Source organism: Muntiacus reevesi, chromosome 3 (assembly GCF_963930625.1).
Source record: "Muntiacus reevesi chromosome 3, mMunRee1.1, whole genome shotgun sequence".
NCBI classification, from domain to species: Eukaryota; Metazoa; Chordata; class Mammalia; order Artiodactyla; family Cervidae; genus Muntiacus; species Muntiacus reevesi.
In genome coordinates, this window is record NC_089251.1 from 188,385,274 (window position 1) to 188,403,918 (window position 18,645).

An 18,645-nucleotide genomic window follows, 5' to 3' on the forward strand; every position below is an offset into this window, starting at 1 on the left:
CATTTTTAAGGCTGTTCACTGTGCAAACAGTCTGGATATAATAGAATGGAACAAAGTTAGTTATTTCTTCTGCTCACAAGACAGAGAAACGTGAGACTCACTCCAAAAATTGTCTCCCATGACCCTGACACTCACAGAACATGCTTTAGTGCGTGGCATCCTGTGGGTTGACAGCTGAAATAACTGTGGATCTGCAAAAGCCCTTTCTGACTCAGGATGGGTCAATCTGAACAAACCATTATTGCACATTCCCAAGGACATTTTCCTGAGCTTGTCAATTGTCAAACCACCTGTGGGTATTCATCTTTTCTTTCTAAAGGTCAGCAGAAATTTATAGAACTATTGTCTTTCCCCATTTCCCAAAGACATTGAAGAATTTGTATTGTAGAAGGCTTCTGAAAAGTAGCAATGAGTGAGCCAAGGCACCACAACTAGAGAATCTGTGCACCACAAGAAAAATCCTTTGTGTCACAACTAAGACCCCAATACAGCCAAATAAATAAATAACATTTTAAGTCTAAATAAAAAGTAGTTAATATCCTGCCATTCTAGTACATAAGGATTTCATTTACCATGAAGAGAGCATTATATAATGATAAATATTTAATGTTTAAGGAATTAACATTTTCACACAATTTTTTCCTTCTAGTTAAGCCACTTCAAGATACATAGTATTTGTTCATGTATCTCTCTTTATATTTCTCTTATAGCTATGAGGGAAATGATGGCATTGCCATCAGCTTGATATTTCCAGGGAGTAATATGGTGCCTAGTAGGTACACAGAGCAGGTGGTCAAGACGATTAACGAGTTAATCAGTTAAACATTGGGAGGATTTTCACTGATGTCCATCATGCTGATATCAACTTAAATGGACTTTCTGTCAGGTATACCTCTGTAATAAAAGTGAAGAAGAGAAAAGAATCTGGATTGTTAAAGGGCTCTAATTTATAGATTCTTTGCTAGGAAGGATATATGGTACAATCAAAAGAGCAGAAAAGGAGAAGATATGTATTCAAGAACTGGCTCTGCCACTGTCCATCTGGGAGTGTCTTTGAGCAAGGCACACACATCTATGGAGCCAGTTTCCTCACCAGTTAAAGGAGAGGTATGTGGGACTTTCCCAGTGGTCCAGTGGCTAAGACTATGCTTCCTCTGCAGGGCACGCAGGTTCAAACCCAGATCAGGGAAGTTCAACAACAAAAACAGAAGAGGTACACTCATGAGTTTTGCAGGAGTGGTGAGTTTTGCAGAAACAGTGAGTCCAGCTCTAGCCCCCCGTTCTTACAACACCACAGGTGCTCCTTTTGGGTTTTATAGATTCCATTTGTGCAGTAAGGTGCTAGATTAGAATTCTGTGAAGCTTAAGACCACATGATCAAAAATATTTTTCCAACTTTACTAGTTATATATATTAAACTGGATGAGAAAAAAAGAAACCGCCAGTTTCTATAATCAGAGCCAAAAATTAAACTATTACTTTTATAGTACTTACTTTTGGCAGATTTTCTAAGACAAATTCTCAAGACTTTCATAATTTTTAAACTCACATACTTAGTGAATATTTAATCCACATCTTAAATTCACTTACCTAGAATTCATCACAAAGCTTCTATCCTGAGGACTAATGCCACATCTAAAGGGACTTCTTAGTCTATTTAACAAATTTTTTTTTTCAGAATAAAGCCTGAGTTTCAAAGCGTGATAATTTAATTTAGTGACTAAGCTGCTAATTAGCCTCACTTATGAAGTTTTTACTAATTGAAAACATTATCCTTCTGTTTCTCATTTATTGGCCCTTACCATGAGCTAACAAGGCTTATGAGCAAGATCACTGGAGCACTGAGAAGCATTTTTTCCAAAACTGAATTTCTCCTGGTCCCTGATTTTTTAGTATTTTGATTGGGGAAAATAAATCTTTCATTTTCCTTGATAACATTTAAAATTAAAGTAAATATAATAGTATTTAACATTTGGGGAGCACGTACTATATACATCAACACTATTACAAACACTTTAAATAAACAATACTCCATTGAATTCTCACAATCTACCTCAAAGGTAGGTTTTGCTCCACTCTCCATTTTTCAAAGGAGCAGCTGAGACATAAACTCTCACATTTAGTGAGAAGAACCAGCCCTACCCAAACACCTGCCTCCTGAGCCCAAGTCTGGAACCACATTCCTGCATGTCAGCATCCACTGCAGGACATTAACAGCCTGGGAATGAAAGAAACCAAGACGCTGAAGATTACTAAAACAACATCCGTAAGTCACAATCCACATTACTCTTTTCCATTTATGTTTATTTTTCTCAGAATATATTTTCCCACAGTAAATTAAATAAGATAGGATGAAGTAATGAGAAAAACAAAACAAAACAATGGAGATGCAGCAAAAGTCAGCAAACCTGCCCTTAACATCAGTTCTGCCTCTAACTGGTTTATGTGGCTTTGCACAAGTCTTTAAATATCTATTCCAAGCCTTCAGAGAAAAAAAACAACAAATCTAACAACTTTACATAAAACTCATGAGACTTTTAGGGAATCATATCAATAGTATTGTTAATCACCAAAACATGTGTGAAAATTATTATTAAAGGAATAACTGTAAATAATAGGCATGCTTTATTATACGATCCTAAACTAGCTTTAAAAAAAACCTATTCTAAGACAGTTTAAAAATGGCTTCCTTTGTTTCATGGAACTTTTCCTAAAGATAACACTGAACTTGTCACTACTTCCTGTATGACTCTTCTTCATTACTCTACAACTTCCAGAAGATGAACCACATTAAATAAACTCTAGAGAGGCCAGTACTTAGCAAACACTATTTAAGTTGATACATCTTATAGGATAGATGCTTTGCCTTTTATTTTTCAGAAAAAAAAGAAGCTGAAATTAAAAGCACATATTTTTTATCTATTTATGTTGAGTAAAATCTAGTCTACAAGTGTAAATACTAAACAGTAAGATTCGGTCAATATGTGATCTTATGCTAGGCTTTCCACTAGGATTGTTCCTTTCTTCCATACCTTATCTTTTTCATAGTGGGAAGTCAGGCTCTAGCAGTCACTTCATCTTGCTACCTGAAATGAAAGGTCATGGTGTTATTTTTAGGAAAAGCTGAAAAGAAAACGCCTATTCTTAAATTTGCTAGTTGTAGCCCAAAATTGAAATTACTTTCCCCTCCTATTCAGGATTTGCCCACATAAAAATATCTGCTAACACCTATATATGTAGAAATTTATAACCATTTAGGGTAGCTGTGCTTTAAATAAGTCAACCCAGTAAAATGTGTAAGTTAGTTTTTCAACTCCCTTCTTTGGGATTAGGGAGTGGAGGTAGGAATTTGATCTTTGCATTTGTTTTTCAATTTTTGGCTAATCATATGCATCAACAATTATTCCACAAATTATATGGGTATAAAATTTTAAAACTACCAATTTTCAGTTGGGTTTACTTTTGATTTAATGTCCTAGGTCTTTTTTAAACTTATTTTTTCCTTTTGAACATTTTATTTTGTTTTGGGGTATCAGAGGATGAGATGGTTGGATAGCATCACTGACTCGTGGATATAAACTTGGGCAAACTCCAGCAGATAGTGAGGGACAGGGAGGCCTGACATGCTGCAGTCTGTGGGGTCGCAAAGAGTCGGACACGACTTAGTGACTGAACAACAACAACAAATAATCAATTAACAACGTTGTGATAGTTTTAGGTCAACAGCAAAAGAACTTAGCCACACACATACATGTAACCATTCTCCCCAACAACCCCCTCCAACCAGGCTGCCACAGAACATTCAGCAGAGTTCCATGTTCTGCACTATGCAGTCCTTGTTGGTTATCAGTTTTGAATACAGCAGTGTATAAATACACTTGTGAAACACTGACTCTATATTGTTTTACCACTCACCTTCTAAGTCAATTGTTTCTCTTGATTGAGTGATAATAACAATCACCACCTTCAGAGCCTTCAGGCTCTAACTGGTAACGCTCTCAATGAAAATGACTTCACTACTTTCATCCATATGTAAACACACCACATAAAAGACAGATTCTTGGACTTCCCTGGTGGAGTAGTGGATAGAAGTCCTCCTGCCAATGCAGGGGACACAGCTTCGATCCCTGGTCTGGGAAGATTCCACATGCCGCAGAGCAACTAAGCCGGTGGGCCACAACTGCTGGGCCTGCGCTCTAGAGTCTGCAAGCTGCAACCACTGAGCCGGAGCGCCTACAGCTAGTGCTCGCCAACAAGAGGAGGCACCACGAGGGGAGGCCTGTGAACCACAGTGAAGGGCAGCCCCCTCTCGCTGCAGCTAGAGAAAGTCTGTGAGCAGCAGCGAAGACCCAGCACAGCCAAAAATAAAAGACCAAAAGATTTGTTAGAAATAATATAATTCAAAAGGAAATAAAGGACATTTGGAATTAAAAAAGAGACAAAATCTTGACCCAAATAATGCCAAGAATTTAACAGTAGGATGTGGCTTTGAGTTTATGCATAATTCCTGAAATTTTCACTCCAGATACTTTGGAGTGAAGGGGAAAGAAAGCTGATAAGGTTGGCTTATTGGGTCTGTAATGTCCTGCTTTAATATCCAGCTGTTTTCCATCCTATGTGACTATTTGTGAGAATTCCAGGAGTTCTATAGAATGGGAAATTGTTCCACAGATTAATTATTGAAAAGGAATGCTCTATCATCATGCCTTTGGGGGTACCAGTTGACTGCAGGTGGGTCCAAACAAGATAAATTCAGTTCAAGTCAACTCATACTTACTAATGTGCAAAGTAACCTGTGAAGGGTATGGAGAAAATTAAAACAAGCATAACCTGGGCCTAAGGCATCTCTAGGAAAAATAATACATTTCAGCAAATCTCATGAGACAAAAATCCACTTGTGCTAAGCCTTCCCCCTCATGTTGCATTTGCTTCAACTTCTCTTCCAAATAGTGTTCTAAAGATGAAATGACATCGTTGCCTTTACCCAATCCAAGACTTGTGAGTTGTCTCAAACCTCCAAACACGTAAAGGCACAAGTCTGATTATAAAGTAAACTTTACCTTAAATATAGATTCTATTTTTTCTCAAAAATTTCTGGTGGTGACTGAAAGCTCACAATCAAATAAATAAGGACATACTAGTGGGTTCCCGGAGAAGGCAATGGCACCCACTCCAGTACTCCTGCCTGGGAAATCCCATGGATGGAGGAGCCTGGTGGGCTGCGGTCCATGGGGTCGCTAAGAGTCAGACACGACTGAGCGACTTCACTTTCACTTTTCACTTTCATGCATTGGAAAAGGAAATGGCAACCCACTCCAGTGTTCTTGCCTGGAGAATCCCAGGGACGGGGGAGCCTGGTGGGCTGCCGTCTATGGGGTTGCACAGAGTCAGACACGAATGAAGCGACTTAGCAGCAGCAGCAGCAGTGGATTCCATTTTATTTGTTACAAACAATATTGCTAAGTTTTTGACAAATATTTTAAATTTCATCAGTCTCTACTTCAAATCTAAAGATAATAATTGTTACTTATTTGATTTGAGACTGTCAAAAAGAAATTTTGAGTGTTATTTAATTTGGTTATTTAAAGAGATAGTCATTATTTATTTAAACATTGAATAAATATCACCCTTTCATTAACAGTTAAGGGCCTCCCTAGTGGCTCAGTCGGTAAAGAATCTGCCTGCAATGCAGGAGATCCGGGTTCTATCCCTGGGTTGGGAAGATCTCCTGGAGAAGGAAATGGTTCCCAACTCCAATTCAGTCTGGAATGCTAAACAAAGTGACAAGAGAGCTAAGACTTGAAGGATCAGTAAGAGTCGGACAGCCTGTTTAGTTGCTAAGTCATGTCCAACTCTTTGCAACCCCATGGACTGTAACCAGCCAGCCTCCTCTGTCCATGGAATTTTCCAGGCAAGAATACTGGAGTGTGTTGCCATTTACTCATCCAAGTGATCTTCCCAACCCAGAGATCAAACCCACATCTCCTGCATTGGCAGGCAGATCCCTTACCACTGATCTACCAGGAAAGGCATAAAATCACCATCAGACTAATAGTCCTTAGTACAGTTCCTGTGAATGTACTCATGACTGAATGGCTGAATGAATGAAAGAATGCATGAGACAGTTTGACCAAGTAATATTGGCTTCAGTCATGTTTGTTTCTCAATAATATAAACATTTTCAGTACTTTATAGTTAGTCCACTGCATGTAAAACAACATATAGGAGTCACGGAGAATGACAAAAAAAGAAGAAATATAATCTCTGCTCTCAAGAAAGATGCATTAATTCAACAAATGTTTATTGTGCTTTATGTTTTTTCATATTCCTGGTGCTTTGCAGGCTATAGACAGAAAAAATAATAGATACTACTTAAGGCCAGAGCGGCTTGCAATGCAGGAGACCTGGGTTTGATCCCTGGGGTGAGAAGATTCCCTGGAGAAGGGAACAGCAGCCCACTCCAGTGTTCTTGCCTGGAGAATTCCATGAACAGAGGAGCCTGATGGGCTACAGTCCATGGTATTGCCATATGTGTTCTAAAGACAAGAGGACTAAAGGACTAAGACTAAAACTGAAGTATTTAACATTAGAGTAAAAGAAAGACATTAGGATTGCAGTTCCTACACTTTAGCTCCTTCCTTAATACTTCCATTTCATTCCTGTGAGTTCAGGTCCAAACAGCCCACCTATTCTCTTCCATATACGTCACAACATTCTCAAAGTCAACTGATTTCACCATTCCTAAGGTCTGGAAAGCCCTTGCTGTTTCTCTTGTCCTCATCTTTTAACCCAGCTTGTAGCCATTAAAAAGTCACGTGGGGTTTTCCACATTGGTTACTTCTCCTTCCTCTTCACTTACAGAACACTTAAGGCTATATCCGCTCATGACCACTTCAGGACTCAGAACCGAACGAGCGGCACTTGAGAAAAAGCTCTCAAGCCTCAGAGCATGCGGATCTATCATAATCTATACCTCAAAGTTCTTCAAAAGTTCTAATAAACTTTGGGGTCATGAAATATTACATCACACCAATCCTCCAGAATTTTCAGTGTCAGGTGGTTCCCATGTCAGAAAACTGAGTATCATTGGTTTAACACTTATAACCTGCTTCTGCAAATAGATCATAACCTCTTCATAAGCAAAAACTAGATATCTTTTAATATCCCACTGTGTTTGAAACAGAAATATATCAAATGCTCAAAATATTTGTGAATTACTTATTTCATTGGAAGGGAAACAATAACAAATGTCTATTTGTTTAATTGAGAGCATTTGAATAAATTTACTAGCCTGGAAGAATTTTCCACTAAGTTCTTATGCCTAAGGTTAAGCAATTTTGACAACTGCATTAATTGCTAACAATACATCAACCAGCAACTTTTCTTATATTCATCATATCCAATTTTCTAAAGAATTCTTTACTTCAATAAATTATGGCTTGAATGCAATAAACATTGTATTCCCCAGTGTTCTGAAAACCATAAGTTTACAAGATATGAATACATAAGCCTCAGATACTTTATTTATATGATCAATAAATGGGTTGACAGAAATAAGCTATATAAATATAAATCACCATAGTTCCTAATACCTTAGTAAATTTGCAGTTTTAGCTAAACACAGAATATTTATAGAATATTTTAAAGCTCAAACCAGTTCTCAAACTTTATATAAGGAATTCATTGAATGGTAGATTTGTTTGTACTTGATGCTATGTGAGAGGTTATTCACAAATACTAAGAAATCAGTTTCCAAGAAATACTTTAAATTACCTCAACACTTTTTTTTAAAAAGCAGCAAGTTTCCAGTAAGCTTCCCTATGATCTTTGATATCTTTAAACCAAAGGAATTTCTATACCTTTACCGGTCCAAAATTTTAGAACTTTTAGAAAGCCTTTGCCCCAAAACATCATATCATACTATCATTTTCTATGTATTCCATTATGTTATTTTAAAAAGGGATTGCCTGGAAAGCATTGTTATATCCTAATACTATGATAGAATTGGAAAAGATTATAAGTAATTACTTTAGAAAATATAAATATGAAAGTAAAACTGTTGTCTCTCAAACTGGCAAAGTCTGCTTCAGCCAGGACATTTTGAAGTATGATACCTGGAACCCAGTGCATTCTCTTGGCAAAACTCTGTTAGCCTTTGCCCTGGTTCATTCCGTACTCCAAGGCCACACTTGCATGTCACTCCCGGTATCTCTTGACTTCTGACTTTTGCCAGTCCCCTAGGATGAAAAAGACATCTTTTTCTTTTTCTTTTTTTTTTTTTTTTTGGTGCTAGTTCTAGAAGATCTTGCAGGTCTTCATAAAACCATTCAACTTCAGCTTCTTTGGCATTAGTGGTTGGGGCATAGACTTGGATTACTGCAATACTGAGTGGTTTGCCCTGCAAACAAAGAGAGATCATTCTGTCGTTTTTGAGACTGTACCCAAGTACTGTATTTCGGACTCTCCTGTTGACTCTGAGAGCTACTCCATTTCTTCTAAGGGATTCTTGCCCACAATAGCTGATATAATGGTCATCTGAATTAAATTTGCCCATTCCGGCCCATTCTACTTCACTGATTCCCAAAATGTCAATGTTCATTCTTGCCATCTCCTGTTTGACTGCTTCCAATTCACTTTGATTCATGGACCTGACATTCCAGGTTCCTGTGCAAAACTGTTCTTTTACAGCATCGGACTTCACTTCCATCACCAGTCACATCCACAACTAGGCGTTATTTTGGCTTAGGTCAAAGCCTTTGACTGTCTGCATCACAACAAACTGTGGAAAACTCTTAAAGAGATAGGAATACCAGACCATCTTACCTGCCTCCTGAGAAATCCGTATGCAGGTCAAGAAGCAACAGTTAGAACCGGACATGGAACAACAGACTGGTTCCAATAGGAAAAGGAGTACATCAAGGCTGTCACCCTGTTTATTCAGCTTACACGCAGACTACATCAATGTGAAATGCCAGGCTGGATGAAGTACAAGCTGGAATCAAGATCACCAGGAGAAATATCAATAACCTCAGATATGCAGATGACACCACCCTTACAGTAGAAAGCAGAGGAACTAAAGAGACTCTTTATGAAAGTGAAAGAGGAAAGTGAAAAAGCCAGCTTAAAACTCAACATTCAAAACACTAAGATCATGGCATCAGGTTCCATCACTTCATGGCAAATAGACGGGGAACAATGGAAACCGTGACAGACTTCATTTTCTTGGGCTCCAAAATGCTACTGCAGCCATGAAATTAAAAGCAACTTGCTCCTTGGAAGAAGAGCTATGACCAACCTAGACAGCATATTAAAAAAGCAGAGACATTACTCTGCCAACAAAGCTCCATCTAGTCAAGTCTATGGTTTTTCCAGTGGTCATGTATGTGTGAGAGTAGGCCTATAAAGAAATCTGAGTGATGAAGAATTGATGCTTTTGAAGTGTGGTGTTGGAGAAGACTCTTGAGAGTCCCCTGGACTTCAAGGAAATCAAACCAGTCAATCCTAAAGGAAATCAATCCTGAATATTCATTGGAAGGACTGATGCTGAAGCTGAAACTCCAATATTCTGGCTATCTGATATGAAGAGCCAACTGACTGGAAAAGACCCTGATGCTAGGAAAGATTGAAGGCAGGAGGAGAAGGGAACGACAGAGGATGAGAAGGTTGGATGGCATCACCGGCTCAGTGGACATGAATTTGAGCAAACTCTGGAAGATGGTGAAGGATAGGGAAGACTGGTATGCTGCAGTCCATGAGGTTGCAGGATTCAGACATGATGGAGCAACTGAACTGAACTGAACGGATATGGAACCCATTTAAAAAAAGGAGAGCTAGACATACTGGCTCATGAAACTGACAAAACTGATTGAGTATCAAGAACTTGGGTTTTCTCTACATCTCTGCTCTATATTTTGCTAGAACTCCACATATTCTTCTCCCAGAAACTACAGGTGCTCTTTTGATGATCCTAAAATGTCTACAGCATCCCCAAACCTCACATCCTCACATGATCTTCCCCTTTCTTCCAATGCTTACTCAGATAGCCTATCCTGATAACCTGGGATTGCAAAGTTATATCCATATACCTTATTTCTAATGTGTGGTTTCCATGAGACAGTAAAATAAGCTTAGATATTGAAAGGGTTCTTAGATCCAATTTCAGTGTGTGTGTTGCGGGGTGGGGGGTGGGGGACTTCTCTGCATTAACAAACAATTCAGATTGCACAATTAAAGGGCTCAGTCTCATAAGACTGTCCTCCACTTCAGAAGTCAGTTGCAAGCCCATGCTCTTACCAGTGCTTCTGACTGACTGCTTATAAATTAAAGGTTTCCACAACCCCCTCCCTGCTTTCTATTAATTTGCTTGAACAGTTCACAGAACTCGAACAAACATTCTACTTAACAGCCAGATGGAAGAGATGCATAAGGCAAGGCAGGTGGAAAGGGTGCTGAGCTCCACACCTCTGCAGCCACACCAGGCTCCTAAACCGCCACGTGGTCACCAACCCGGACACTCCTGAACCCTGTCCTTTTTGTCCTTTTATGGAGGCTTCATCACATAGGCATGGCTGATGAAAGCATCAGCCATTGGCAATTGATTGAACCTCTTGCAGCTCCCCAGAGGTCTGGTATGGTGGGAGTGGGAAGAGGGGGAAAGGAGGGCTCAATCCTCTAATCTCAAGGCTGGTGCCAATGGCAGTCCTTAAGTGCTTCCAAAGGTTACCTCATTCATATAACAAAAGACACCTTTATCACTCTCAACACTTAGGAAATTTCAAGCGTTCTGAAAGCTGTGAGACAGAAATGGTACAAAGACCAAGCATACATATACCACTGAAAGACCATCATATATTTCTTATAAATCACAGCATCACTGAGGCCAAAATCAACATTTTTAAAAAATGAAATAGAACTCATTTTAAAGTACCAAAAGTATCACATATGGTAACAATAAATATTGTTTCTATAAGTTTTTTGTTTCACTAAATGCATGTGTATGTGTGAATGTAGATCAAAAAAAAGCTCCCAATACAGTTGAAAGTGTGTGTTTGGAGTAAACACACTTTACAGCTCCTCCAGGTGTTGGATAAGCGAGGTGAGTACGTAAAAAGGCCATGATTAGTATAGTGAAACTAAGTTACTGGAACAAAACATGAAATGAAAACAGGGCAGGGGTGGCAGGTATTGAGAAATAAGAATGGGAAAGATAGGAACCAGACAAAGGAATTTATTTTGAAGGCAATGAAAACCATGTGAAGCTTTTAAGCAGGTCAGTAAATACTTTTCAGCACTTCTGGCAGCAGTGGAAGGAGCAAATGAGAAAGGGCAAACAAGGTAGGTCAAAATGCAGTTAATAACAAAAAGACCAACACAGGGGTTCAGACGAAAGATGCTAATGGCATGGCACGCTGGGAAAATGTCATGAAAGGTAGAGTCCGTAGAGCTTTGGGGCTGACTAGACATAGGACACGAAAGAGAAAAAGGAATATCAGTGTACAGGCTTCAATATGGAGTGACACTGGACCGGGAAACTTAAAGGGAGTGGGTTTGGGGGTGGCTTTGAGTACTTGAAGGTCTGCGTAGGACATTCAGATTAATGTCTCGTGCATGGCAAGAACGTTTCTGGTGAAGATCCAGACATACACAAGGCAGTGGAAGAACATGCAAGTAAAAAGAGGACCAGGGACAAAAGACTATCGGGCGTCTGCGGTAGGGCGAAATGAGACTTCAGAGGGAGACTAAAGGAAATGGTCGAAGAGATGGAGAGGGGATGAGACTCAACTACAGAACCCAAGAGAAATCAGGTTATATATAAGGACGGAAAAGAATCCACTAGATTTGACAAAGAATTGGTGGCAAATCACTGTGCTAAAATCAGAAACCTTATTACAGTGGGTTGTATGGTAAATATTTGGAGACAGTAAACAGACAGGGTGTGTGTGTGTGTGTGTGTGTGTGTGTGTGTGTGTGTGTGTGTGTGTGTGATTGTGTGCCATGAGTATACGTGTGTTTTAGGAGCTTCAGAGTATAAAAACACACTCTATAGAAGGATGTGCAGGACAAAGGGCGGTGCGTTTTGTTTGGCTGGCTTCAAAGAAACAAGCAACAAGAACTTGCAAGTGTTTTCCGGTGGATACTGGAGTAAACCCATGATGTTCACAGGACTTAGGGCTCAGTGGAAGGGCAGGAGCCAGGTACAGAGCCCCCAACAAGTCAGAAAATCTCTAAGTGTGCTGTAAAGACACACAGGAAGATATATCACAAGAATAAGCATCTTCAGGACAGGGTTGTTGAGAACACTGCACCACTTCGGAGACGGGGGAAAGGGAGGCAGTGTGGGGAAGGAGTTCTCATCTGTGCATATCAGGATCCTGAAGGCGGGCTTTGGGGGAAAGCAGAGAGAGACAAAGAAGGCTGACCAACCACTGCCGAGATGACTACTTTCCAACAGGGAAGAGTCACATGGTACCATCACCAACCTACCCAATCTTTAGGTTTCTCTAACACTTTATCTAAATCTTTAGGCTTCCCTAACACTTTCGTTGTGCCTTACTTTCTCCCAAGAGGCAGACGAAATACCACATCTTTTACTATTAGCATGATAAAATTAGGTCACCTCTTTTATGGCCATGAAGTGCAACTGCATCATCCAAAGGGATATTTCATTTTCCACTTGCACAGTTCTATTTTGACATTGTCTTTTCTAGCAATTGAATTCCATAAAGTTAAATTTTCCCATATGTACAGAGGGGACTCAGTATCATTCATGATGTGTGGCTGTGTCATATGATTGTAGCCAAGCCATTCTCATCCTCATCTTATACATATTAGACTTTCTTTCTCTCTTTCCCTCTCTTTCATTTCATGATTTTAACAGCAAAAACTAGAAACTTAAAGTTTCTTCCCTCTCCTGCAGTGTCAGTATCGCCCACGTGGATACACAGACACACAGACACACACATCTCCTGTCCCACAGAGACATTTCCCAGGCATTGTTTTTGCAACAAAATCCAAGAGGGAACAGCAGCCTAGTTTATTATTTTAGCATAAATACTTTTACTTTATCATGTATATTAAAATAATCTGCTTAGATGTTGTTGATATGCACACTCAATAATAACTGGTATCAAATTCGTTAGTTGTATTCTTCACTTCTTTCAAGAATTTATACTCCCCACCCCCCCCCCGCACCCTGCCCCCTGTGGCACTTTGATGGCAAAAAAGAAAAAAAAAAAAGGGATCTTAAGGACAGAATCACAAGTCATAAATCATTCACAAGTGACATAACAATGGTATGTGTTTTGCTGGAAAAGGGCTGTCAACAGAAACTACTAGCACATTCTTTTCTTTCCATGCAATATGCAGACAGCATGGCCCAGAAACCTACTGGGCTAAGGGGCTGATACTCAGTCAGGGTCCTAATGCGGAAATTTAGATCTGAAAATATTTAGATATGAGCTAAAAGGAAAGTTTTCTTTTCCTTTAACGAGCATTCATTGAGTGCTTATACTGTGACAAGCATTGTCCTTGGTACTTTACAAGATTTGGAGATTTCATTCCCTCAAACTGTCCCAACAATCTTATAAGGTAGGTACTAGTAGATCTCCAAGAGGTGCCAACTGAGGCTCAAATAAGTTAGTTTGCACTATGTCACACATTTAATAAAACAGCTGATTAATGAAATAATAAAGAAAAAGAAAAAGAAAATCTCTCCTGAAGCAGTCAAAAATAGAAATACTAAGTCCAGCAAATCCTATATTCACATCACTTCTGTATTACTTCTATCAATAGAACATTTGAAATCAAGATAACAAAAAGTCAGCCTAGTTAAATCCACAATAGTGGCTAATTATAGGAACTGTTTTAAACTATATAATTAACCTACTTAAAGCAATAAAATTTCATACTAGAATATCAAAAATTAGAATATCAAAAATTATTCAAAGGCAGTGACTTCACCTTTATATATATATTGTTAGTATTAAAATCATCTACATTTATTTAAACTTCTAAATTGGACTGTTCACCATTACTCTTTGTAAAACACATGCGTGCATGCTAAGTCACTTCAAACATGTCTGACTCTTTATGACCCCATGGACTGCGGCCCGCCAGGCTCCTCTATCCATGGGATTCTCCAGGCAAGAATACTGGAGTGGGTTGCTATGCCCTCCTCCAGGGGATCTTCCCAATCCAGGATCGAAACCACATCTTTTAAGTCTCCGGCATTGGCAGGTCATTTCTTTACCACTAGCGCCACCTGGGAAGCCTGTAAAGATGTGTATCTTTCAGTAAACTACATTTTTAACTTTTCAAAAAAGAATTGTTGAAAGTCACTTTAATTAAATACAAATCAAGTTTACTTTGTAGGCTTTATTCTTGAGATCTTAAAATGTAAGCAACAAAGGTTTTCAAAACATGCTCTACTGGTTTCTTTGGTTTTTTCCCTTTGCTTTCCTAAGCGTGTCTGAATACTGGGCGGCCTGAAATAACAGAAGAGTAAAATTTCCCTACCTCCATCATTGCCGTTAAAAAGAAGGAGCCTAAGCAAGTGACCTTCAGCAGTGCATTTCTAAAAGGACACCACGTGATGCACCCTCAATGACTTGATCACCTGCCCTCACACAGAGTCTGAGAAACCCCCCAGTCCTTGGCAGTTGTAGGCAGAAGTCTACAGATTGCCACTTCTACTCAATAAGAGGTCATTTTCCCTTCCTGGAAAGTTGCATGTGAGCAATACAGGAACTTGGCATTCCTGAGCTCCCTTGAGATTAAGACCAGGCTTCCGTGAGCAAGAAGAGAACACCAGAGAAGGGTAAGAGGTACCACCATGCCGTGGCAGCCCCTGGCTGGCAGCTCCTCCGTAAGCTGGTCTGGTGGACTCTGCGGGACTGGCGAGCAGAGGCCTGTGTGATGGAGGGTCTGCGCCCCATTCTATTGCGGCAGCACCCGCCACAGCGCCCAGCAGTGCCTCACCTCATTGCAAAGTAAAACTGGCTCCCAGTCTACGTGAAGACAGGCCGGAAGTTTGCCTGCCTACCTACAGAGTCAAAAGCAAGCAGTGGGAGTCTCAGGGATCCGCCACACTTGGAAACAGCTGGGTAAAACACATGAGCAAGAAGAATCAACGGAGACCAGTGGGAAATGATGAAGATACCACCAAAGATTCATTTGGGCGAAATCAGCTTTCATCATCTATATGTGAGAAATGGCTTAATGGTAAAATATTTCCAGACATGAGCAAGTTAAGTCTGTGGTTACATGAAACTTTATCCTGCAGTTGTTAGCTTTCATACACACACATGGGTCAATAAGAAAATCCCCACATTACAAACCTGCCGCTCCCAGACAACAACACTCTTAATCTCTGCCATGTGTGGTGATGACACAGATCTCATTCCATGGACAACATGAAACTCAAAAGGATTCAAATCATATATCATTCCATCGAGAAAGAACGGGAAAGTTGTAAGCCTGAAATGCACACTGGATTCAATGCGAGGAAAGTGCACTTTCACTGGAGATGAAGTCCATAAAATAAGCACTATGTTAATAACATGCTGAGACATACCTACTAAGTAACAAGTGTGAAAAATCAGACTATGGTAGACACTGCTTCAGTGTTCATGGCCTGTCTGAGGCTCTGTCATAGTATCTATTCATATGGGTAGCTTATCAGGGAATGATGCAATTATTCAAGAAGATATTTTTTTGATGCCTGTGGTTGGTCCTAGTCTCAGCCTAAACAAGACAGCACTGAGTTAGAGACTGAACATTTTCAGTGTGGGCTGAAGCTGATGTCACAGTAGTACACACCCTGATATTAAGCCTCCCAAAGCATACCCATCATCTTGATTCATGTTTCCTTTTTTAGCTACATTAGTTTGTTAGTGGATAAGAAGCAACACATCTGCCTACACAGCAAAATCACAAAAATCTTAATTGTCCGGGAAAAAAATCTTTGTCTAAGCCCAAGAGTCTCTCCTAACACAGATCAGTAAACGTTATCTTTCTACTTCATGCTTATCTCAGCAACATAATGCTAACTCTGCTAACTATCCCACAGTGTTTTATATGCCTTCTAGGGTGTATGCTTCCAGAGTTTTAAGAAGCTCTGAAATAACTATTTTAAGAACATGCACTGCTCAGAGATTAGTGTATATAAAAAGCAAAGAAAAGAGGCACTGGAGTTTGCAAGAAGAGGGAGGGTATTCCCTTTAAAATTGAATTTAAATTCACATGTCCCTGCTCCACCTCTGCCCACGCTTATGTAAAGTTACTCAGTCTTCCTGGACCTCGATTTCCTCACCTACAAAATGGGAGCAATATCCCTCACATGGTTGTTACGAAGTTGAAGCGAGATCGTTTAGGTAAAAGGGCTTTTGTAAAAATTTAAAATTTCTACATAAACACAAGGCGATACAGCCATAGAGGGTATCCATTTCAGGCACACAGACAGAGCGCTAAGAAGCATTCCTGTTAAATTGATCAGACAAAATTGGCATTGTGCATTCTAATGTCAAATTAAACAATGCATTAGTTCACATTTACTTCAAATCTGATTGTGTCAAGAGTTTAAATAGAGTGGCTTTTCTTCCTTTATGGTGTAAGCTCTGACCTAGAAGCTCTGATACCTTTGCAAAAAGCCTTACCCATCTGTCGAGGTTTTAATATACAATTCCCATATGCACAATTTTTTAAAAACTCACACATAGGGGAATATTTAGAAACTCTTTGAACAACTTGAACAACTTAGTTTTCAATAGTGTAGAATGTACTGGCTACCAGTTCCCATTTAATTTGAAAATCTGCTTGTCATTCTCATGGTAGCACAGTTTGCATTATAAATTAAATGAAAGAAGAAAGTCAGTCCAAATATATGTAGAGTGTAAAATGTATGTGGCATCATGTTAAGCATAAAATATCATCTTGGCTTTCTGAGAAATAAATAACCTAAAGAAAATATCATGGATACAGGAAATAAGAAAATTTCAGTTGTGTCTTGAATATTTTCATTCGATATTCTTACCTAAAACTTCATTTGTTAAATGTCCCTACCAATTCTGAGCACCTAGGCTAAAAAATGAAGTCAGATTTGATTTTCTCTAAGCTTTCGCACAGCTTTAATACTCAGAAATCCCTGTAAAGATAAATGGTGTTATCAAGTCAAACTGTGATGGAATTTTTAAAAATCAAAGCTCAGCTGGACTTAGTCCTAAGAAGAGCAAGAGCCACAGAAAGAAGAGATGGGTACATTTAAAGTTGCCAGACATTATCTAAAAGTAATTTCATAAACATGGTCTCCTTGGGCTAAAAACACTATAAGCAGGTGAGAAATTGAGTACTCGGAGATCAGGGCCATCTCTGAGCTCCCATGGAAGGTAAACAGCAGGCGTGGAACTCACATCTCCAAGTTCCCAGCCAGTTTTGTTGTTGTTGTTGTTGTTTAGTCGCTCAGTAGGGTCTGTCTTTTTGTGACCCCATGCGTGGACTGCAGCCTGCCGGGTTCCTCTGTCCATGGGATTTCCCAGGCAAGAATACTGAAGTGAGTTCCCATTTCCTGCTGCAGGGGATCTTCCTGACCCAGAGATCCAACTTGAGTCTCCTGCTTGGCAGGAGGATTTTTTACCGCTGAGCCACTTGGGAAGCCTAGCCAGTTCTCTGAGTCCTACCTAGTGATTTTCAAAAAGTATTCCAGGAAGCCCTGAAGTTTTGAGAAGGGGCCTCAGGTTTGTTGACAGGAGGTGGAAATACATTTCAAAGGATGAACTGATGGCTCTGGCTTCATCTGCCCCCACCTTCCAGCTCCCCAGCAAAATCTCTCAGGACACATTCAAGTATATTCTACATTAGTCTTCTCAAAATATTCATCCTTTCACTTACTCCCATTCTCCGAAATAAATGATATCATCTAAACTGTATCTTCCTCTTAAACCTATTGATTTCCTTTCCCCAAATCACACATTTGAAAAAATGGTTACCTCCATTCTTTTCATTCCTACTCACTTATCACCGTTAAGTATCTAGGAGACTCTACCTAAGGGCTGTAAATATTCCAGGTTGTTATGGTAATACACTTGTGTTGCTAACCTGTCAGGAAAAGTGTTAGAGAGACACATCTCCATGTAGAAGCATCTGTATTCTCCAGCACCATCTCAGACTAATTAATGCAAGCAGACTAGAAGCAACACAGGATTCTCATTCAACGAACAGGATAAGTGAGACAAATAGCAAACTGAAGGAAACAGCATATTTTTAAAAAAAATTCTTTACTTCCCTCACTCCTCTAACCCTCAACTTCATTTACCAGCAAGTAAATGAACAAGCAAACATAAAACACAGACCACATGGAACAGTCTTGACTACCTTCTTACAAATACCTTTGCATCAGAAAATAGCCTCAGAAAGGCAGAGAACTAATTATAAGGAGAGGAAAGCATGAAGGAAATGAATGTCATTTCAATAGTAAACATCCCTGCTTCTTTCCCACCTCTGAACTCCCAGGGAGTACGCCCTCTCTTTAACCTTCATCTTAAGCAAATACAAGGAAATGTAAGCCAAGCCAGGGTCCCAGAAGATTTTAGGATAATATTTATTACTATTTTTCCAAAAGCCTCTGGCACACCTTTTTTCCTTTTCTTTCTT

The 18,645-nt window shown here is 39.5% G+C and overlaps 1 long non-coding RNA gene across 1 annotated transcript in view; it reads right to left on the reverse strand.

Annotated features, from left to right (window-relative positions):
• LOC136165228 (uncharacterized) overlaps nucleotides 1-18,645 on the reverse strand; it is a 67,293-nt gene that overhangs the window by 44,145 nt on the left and 4,503 nt on the right. The window contains exon 2 of the long non-coding RNA XR_010662476.1: nucleotides 3,033-3,086. This is a non-coding gene — a long non-coding RNA (uncharacterized lncRNA). The remainder of the gene's footprint in view (nucleotides 1-3,032; nucleotides 3,087-18,645) is intronic.